Source organism: Strongylocentrotus purpuratus, unplaced genomic scaffold, assembly GCF_000002235.5.
Source record: "Strongylocentrotus purpuratus isolate Spur 01 unplaced genomic scaffold, Spur_5.0 spur5_scaffold_21, whole genome shotgun sequence".
NCBI lineage: Eukaryota > Metazoa > Echinodermata > Echinoidea > Camarodonta > Strongylocentrotidae > Strongylocentrotus > Strongylocentrotus purpuratus.
In genome coordinates this window covers 14,291,670-14,298,697 of record NW_022145607.1, presented here as the reverse complement: position 1 = coordinate 14,298,697, position 7,028 = coordinate 14,291,670, and positions in this window count along the sequence as shown.

Genomic DNA, 7,028 nt, shown 5'->3' with positions numbered 1-7,028 from the left:
ATGTTTTATTAATCATTTATAATATCTTGGGACTATTACATACGATGCAAGAGGCGAGCAAGAACTCAAGAGAAGGATTGCACTTGCAAAATCAACTTTCTCCAAGTAAGAAAATATCTTAACGGAATTGAGTTACTTTGTCTCAGGTTCTGAAACAAAATCCTGGATTTAGCTCATGCTGCAATGATAATTAAAAACCTTTAGGTCAGTCAGGAACCCCATGACTAGTACAAGCCAATCGCCTATCTGATTATCAAGATATTTATGATTGGAAATCGAAATTCATATTTTGCGTTTTTCAAATGGTTTTCATAACACTACAGTCCATTGGGGGAAACGAGTATGGTAAAACAAAAAAACAGTGATTAAAAGAGTTTAATTTTTTTGAGGCACTTCTTGGTCGCTTTGGGCCGTGCATATTGTTAAACGATGCCTTTGAAGAATAAGAAGCTGAAGATGAAGACAAGCTCCGCGTACTCAATTATTGCTACGTGTATCCAGTTCTGATGTATGGATGTGAAGCTCAGACCAAAGAAAGCGACTGGAAAATTGTGAAGTTTGGTTCCTGAGAAGGATGCTAGGAATTTCATGGACAGAAAGAGTTTCTAATATAAATGAGGTATTTGCCATGGCAGGAACAAGACGAAAGAGGTCGACAGCTGAGCTTCTTGGGTCATGTTATTCAAAAGAATGGTTTGGAAAATCTTGCACTGACTTCAAGAATCGAGAGGAGGAGGAGTAGGGGTATAAGGAGGATTCTGTGGATGAGTAGCTTATGGAGTGGGATTTCTGAGAGTGGAATTGATCTCGAGGAGCATGAATTACTTGAAAAAAATTAATGGCAGCTGACTAGGTAACACGTGCGAGTGAACCTCTCCTCAAGATATATTTTTTTCAACACCCTAGATATCACCATTCTTCGAAAACAAAGTTGATAACTACTCATAATTTGCATCTCTACCAGATTTTGAAAAAAGTTATCATTATGAGTGGCCGCAGCCAGAAGAAAATTGTGAAAAAAACCACAAAGAATACCCGTGGAAGTTACTCCATCTTAAACGACGAGCTTCACGATGCTGCTGCCACCCCTACTGGCACAGATGATCAGGCAGATCCTGCTAACAACTTGGGCTCTCTCCCATCATCTGGTGTGGAGCTGGCAGATTATCTTAAAGCTGCAACCAGCAACTTTGAAAAGGTAATGGATGAAGCTGTACAATCTTTGATTGAAAGTGTACGGAAAGTGGAAAGGGCCCTTGAGTTTGAGGGTCAGCGTATCAACGAACTAGAGAAAAAGAATGCTGAGCTTGAGTACAGATTGGGCAGGATGGAGAAATCTTTTACAGATTTAGCACAGAGGGTTGGAAGCCATGACAGCGATGTCAACAAGGCTGAGCGCTCCTCACGAAGGAACAACTTTCGTGTAATAGGAATACAAGAATCCATGGATGTTGGATTAGAAGACTGTGCTCAGATAGTAGAGGACATTTTAAAAACCAAATTTAAATTGGAAGTCAAGGTGGAACGTGCCCTGCGTGAAGGAAGGAAAGGAGATAACCCCCGTCATATCATTGTGAAGACTTCTTCGTATGATGAGAAAGTCGCCATCATGAAGAGTGCAAGGGAAGCTTTGAAGGAGGATCCTTTTTACTTTGTCAATGACCTAACCAAGCGTGATCTGGAGCAGAAAAGGAAACATAGGAAGGAAGTTCAAGATCTATATTCTAAAGGTACTAAACTTCGCTTCTACGCTGGACAGTGGAGAGGCAATGGAGGAGTGCCATACTTTACTGCGTAGTGCAGCTTTAAACCTTCTTGACTGGGTGGCATTGTCCTCAGCATAGCTGTGGTCAATTTGTTTATCTTAAGTTTGTGATTAGTCACCGTGAATGATTTATTTACATCTTTTTGAGTGCCTTGCTGGCCTTGTTTCTGGCCAAAGATATTCTCTCTCTCTCTCTCTCTCTCTCTCTCTCTTTTTCCCTCTCTCTCTCTCTCTCTCTCTCTTTCTCTTTCTTAGAACTCTTCCATTTTTCTCTTCTTCAAGTTTGGTGAAAGCTGTTATGTAATTATGGTCTATTAAATGTATAGGTCTTTTTTTCTTTTCATTCTAGCTTAGATATTTTTGTTGTAATATTCGTGTTAGCTTTTCTTCTGTAAAGTAATTAAGGAGTGGGTTCTGCAGTCAGTTGTTGTTTTTACATGTATCTATATGTGTTTTTATTACCTTTTAATGTTTGTAGTATATTTCTTATATTTACTCATAATCATGTATTGTGTGTGTGTGTGTGTTTGTGTGTGAATGTTTGTTTGTGTTTTGTTATGTATGCAAGTATGTATGCCATCCTGGGTAGTCATTTCCAAGACTTATATGTGTTTAGAGTTTATTGTGCCATTAATTTTCTTAATTGTAAATAATGGAAACCATTGTTGAAGAAGATGTAAACATAATGCTTAGAGATTGTGCATATGCTGATTGTGGTGCATTTGACCAGAATCTACAAGGAAATTTCGATCTTTTGCATGTAAATGCCAGGAGTTTATGTAAGAATTATGATGAGATGTTACAATTGTTGTCTTGCTTAAAGCATGATTTTTCTGTGATAGGTGTCTCTGAAACTTGGTTTAAAACTTCAACTGATGTCAATATGTTTCAGATACCTGGCTATTCTTTTGTTCACATATGTAGGGCAGACAAAAATGGCGGTGGGGCATGTCTGTACATTAAAGATGATTTGGAATTTAAATTCCGTTTTGATTTATCTGGATCCAATTCAGGGTATGAAATTGTTTTTGTTGAAATAACAAACCTCAGTAAAAAGATTGTTGTTGGATGTGTATATAGGGCTCCAAGCTATGATAGTATATCCTTTGTGGAAAACTTAGAACATCAGCTACAGATATTGAGTAGAGAAAACAAGGAAGTATATTTAATGGGTGACTTCAACATCAATTTAATGAATTATGATACTGATCGTAGTGTTAAAGATTTTGTAGATTTCATGTACTCATTTGGATTATTTTCTCTCATCACTAAACCTACCCGTATTACTGAAATTAGTGCAACATTGATTGACACTATTTTCACAAACTGCATTCAAAATGAGTTTAGCTCGGGTATAATATGTTCAGATATTTCAGATCATATGCCTATATTTTGTGTTAAAAATGGCTCTGTGGTAACTTCTGTCAAGAGAGATGGACAAGTTATGAGGCGGTCAATAAATGATGAAAGAATCTCAAGGTTCAAGCAACACTTAGCTGAAATTAATTGGCAGGCTCTGCCTTCACTGGAAGGCGTCAATGAGTCATATGAACATTTTCTACAAATATTTCTGGAATTATATAATTTATGTTTCCCATTAATTGAAGTATCGATAAAAAGTAAATGTAAAAAGCCATGGGTAACTCGTGGTTTATTGAAAACAATAAATCATAAACATAAGCTTTATGGTAGTTATGTCAAGAGACCAACAGCTGTGAATAAAAAGAAATATATCGATTATAAGAATGTCTTGGTTAATACTCTTCGTATAGCCAAGCAAAAATATTACAATGATTTGTTCCACAGTGTTAAAGGTGATATTAGGAAAACTTGGTCTCATATCAATGAATTGTTAGGTCGGTCAACTAGGCATTCACTCCCTCAAGAGATGGATTTTAATGGAGTACTTCTTTCTTCTGCCAAGGATAAGGCTGAAAGTTTTAATAAATATTTCATTGGATTACCCATGAAAATCAGTGCAGACATTCCTCAAGTACCACAATCTTTTCAAGATTATATGAAACAGTGTGATGATAATGCGTCAATGTTTCTAAAACCAACTTCAAAATCTGAGATCATCGATATTGTGTTGTCTTTGAAACCATCTAAATCTAGTGGTTCTGATGATATTTCACCTAGAATTATAAAGGAGTGCATTCACCTTTTTATTGATCCCTTGTGTAAAATCATGAATATGTCTTTATCTCAGGGAGTTGTTCCTGATAAACTCAAGGTAGCTAAAGTAGTACCAGTGTATAAAAAATCTGACCGTAAAAACGTCATTAATTACAGGCCAATAGCATTGTTACCAATCTTTTCTAAAATTCTTGAGAAAATAATTTATAAACGCTTAAATGAGTTTCTATCCAAAAAGAATATCTTGATTCCTCAGCAGTGTGGTTTCCGTAAGCACTTCTCCACACAAATGGGTGTGTTTAATTTATTAAGTAATATCATAAAAGCTATTGATGGAGACAAGTATTGTTTGGGGATATTCTTAGATCTATCTAAGGCGTTTGATACTATTGACCATGGCATCCTCCTTAGGAAACTTGAGCATTATGGAATACGTGGTGTAGCATTGTCTTGGTTCCAAAGCTATTTGTTTGACAGGACACAATTTGTTGTGGTGAATGGTACTAATTCTCAACTTGCTTCTATTAAATATGGTGTACCTCAGGGTTCTGTTCTTGGTCCCCTGTTGTTTCTGATCTATATAAATGATATAATACACTCATCAACATTATTCTCATACTCACTTTTTGCTGATGATACCAGCTTGCTGTTGGCTGATAAGAAGGCTGAAGATTTATTACTAATTGCGAATCAAGAGATTCAGAAACTGTATGCATGGTATTGTTGTAATAAGTTATTGTTGAATGTTCAAAAGACCAAATGTGTTATTTTTCGCTCCAAGGGTAAAAAGCTTCCAGATGGCATTACTTTTCTTAATGTTGGAGGCCATGATGTTGCGCTTAGTGAAAATGTTCAGTTCTTAGGGCTAACCATGGATGAGCATTTATCTTGGAGAAATCATTTAGATGCTGTATGCACAAAGTTGTCCCGTAGTGTAGGTGTCATTTTTAGATTAAAATTTATTTTACCTGAAAGAGTGCTGATAACATTATATAATAGTATTATTCTTCCTTATTTGACATATTGTAATGTTGCTTGGGGAAACACCTTTAAGTCATATCTTGATAAGTTGAGAGTATGGCAGAAGAAAGCAATACGGCTTATTACTAATTCTTATTATAGACATCCAAGTTCTCCATTGTTCCTTCGACTAAGAACGTTACCACTAAGTGGACTTGTGTCGTTCAATTGCATATTGTTCATGTTTAATCTTAAGTCTATGCCTCATGAATGTACGTTAAAAGATTTATTCCGTCAGAACTCGCAAATTCATAATTATAATACACGTCAAAGGTGTCTTATTCGACAGCCTTTTGCAAGAACAAATGTCACTCTGACCTCTTTCCATATCTCTTGCATTAAAGAATGGAACAGTCTGCCTGATGATATAAAAAATAGTACAACTCTTTCTAGGTTTAGAAGTTCATCTAAAACGTACCTGCTTGAAAGACTGACATAGTTTTTATTCGCATCTTAGTAATTTCTCATTCTGAAATGCTTTTTGACCACTAAGGACCTACTCGTCAGTGTGTTTGCTGTGTATGGTGATGTGCGTGTGTGGTGTCTGTGTGTGTGTGTGTGTGTGTGAGAGTATTTGTATGTTCTATATTCTGTAGCTTAGTATTTTCATCCATTGTATAATCATACGTAACATTCTTTTTACTGTATATGTATGTATTTTGTTATAGGGCCCCGCTCACAAGCTTAGCTTCTAAAGGGGTCCTAAAACCATTCAGTTTATGATGTAATCAAGTTAGAATATGTTGATTGATGTACTATTACCAGTCTCTTTTTTATGTAACAGATTATATCATGCTTTGTATGGTTTTGAATAAAATGAACTGAACTGAACTGAACTGAACTTCATAGAATATGGGAGAGAGAGTTGTGGCATTCTCCGAGGCGCCAACGTCTCAGGACATGGCACGTAAAGAAGAAGAAAAAGAATACATTTAAAAAAAGACCAAATTGAATCAAGACTTGAATCTCAAAACAATCTACTTCAAATATTTAATAACATTCAATCAAATCGGGTATTGCTAATAATAATAAGCCTTCACAGTTGCCCGGTACAAATAACGTTTATTAGTGTTTTTACAGTAAAACCAAAACAAATTTGAGCAATGAAAAGGGGGCCAATTTTCGCCATTCGACGCTAAATAATTGTCTCAATTTTTCCGGATACCAAAATATTTGCTTACTTTTTCTCTTGTACAAAGCGATATTTGATATTTTATTTCATTAATCGTTTTGCTTTATTTACTCTATTATATTATTATGGAAATCATTTAAATTAGTGATCTTCTGAGTTTTCTCTGTTTATTCTTTTATAACGGACATTATTTCCTTTTTGTAATTCTGTAATATTTCGAATTACCTATATTTATTTTATTTCCAGCAAAGCAATATCAATCTCGACTTTAAGGACATCACTTATGTATTTAATAGTTATAAAATGTTATTGTGTTAATCGGTCATGTTCAAAACATATTTTAATGTGTTTAGGCCTATATTTTTAAACGGATATATAATGGTAAGTTAGTACATTTCGTATATGTAAGTAAATAACCATATGGATGTGGGCAAGTAACAACTTGTAAAACGTTAGTGTGATTCGTTATATTTTCTATGTGCATTGTAACTGTAAAATCATTGTACCTCGTAACAAAGCCAATGGAAACAGAATTTCTATGTTTTACTAGAGATCAATAAAGATGAAATGAAATGATATATTGCCCCGCATCTTTCTGATTAATGCGTTGGTGGAATTAGGGTGTGGTCCGTTTTAATAAACGGAATGATTAGTTTTTTAAAAAATTCCCGATATTCAGTCATCACCGGAAACACAAACAACGTGCAGTTATCTACCACTGAGTCAGCAGGTATGTAGCATGCATCTTCCCACAAATAACTGGCCTATGCGTCACCACTAACGAGGGAATTCCTAACAATTATATACATAGATTGTAGTTTTCTGCTCTGCTTCTTGGCATTTTGGTTTGAAGAGCGCCGTCTTTCGATGAGTTACCGGAGAAATTCCATTCAAATAATTGAGGTGCGCATGCGCAATACAAATGTACAGTGAAGACGATCGCATCGACACCGCGTCTACGCTGCCGTTCCGTGT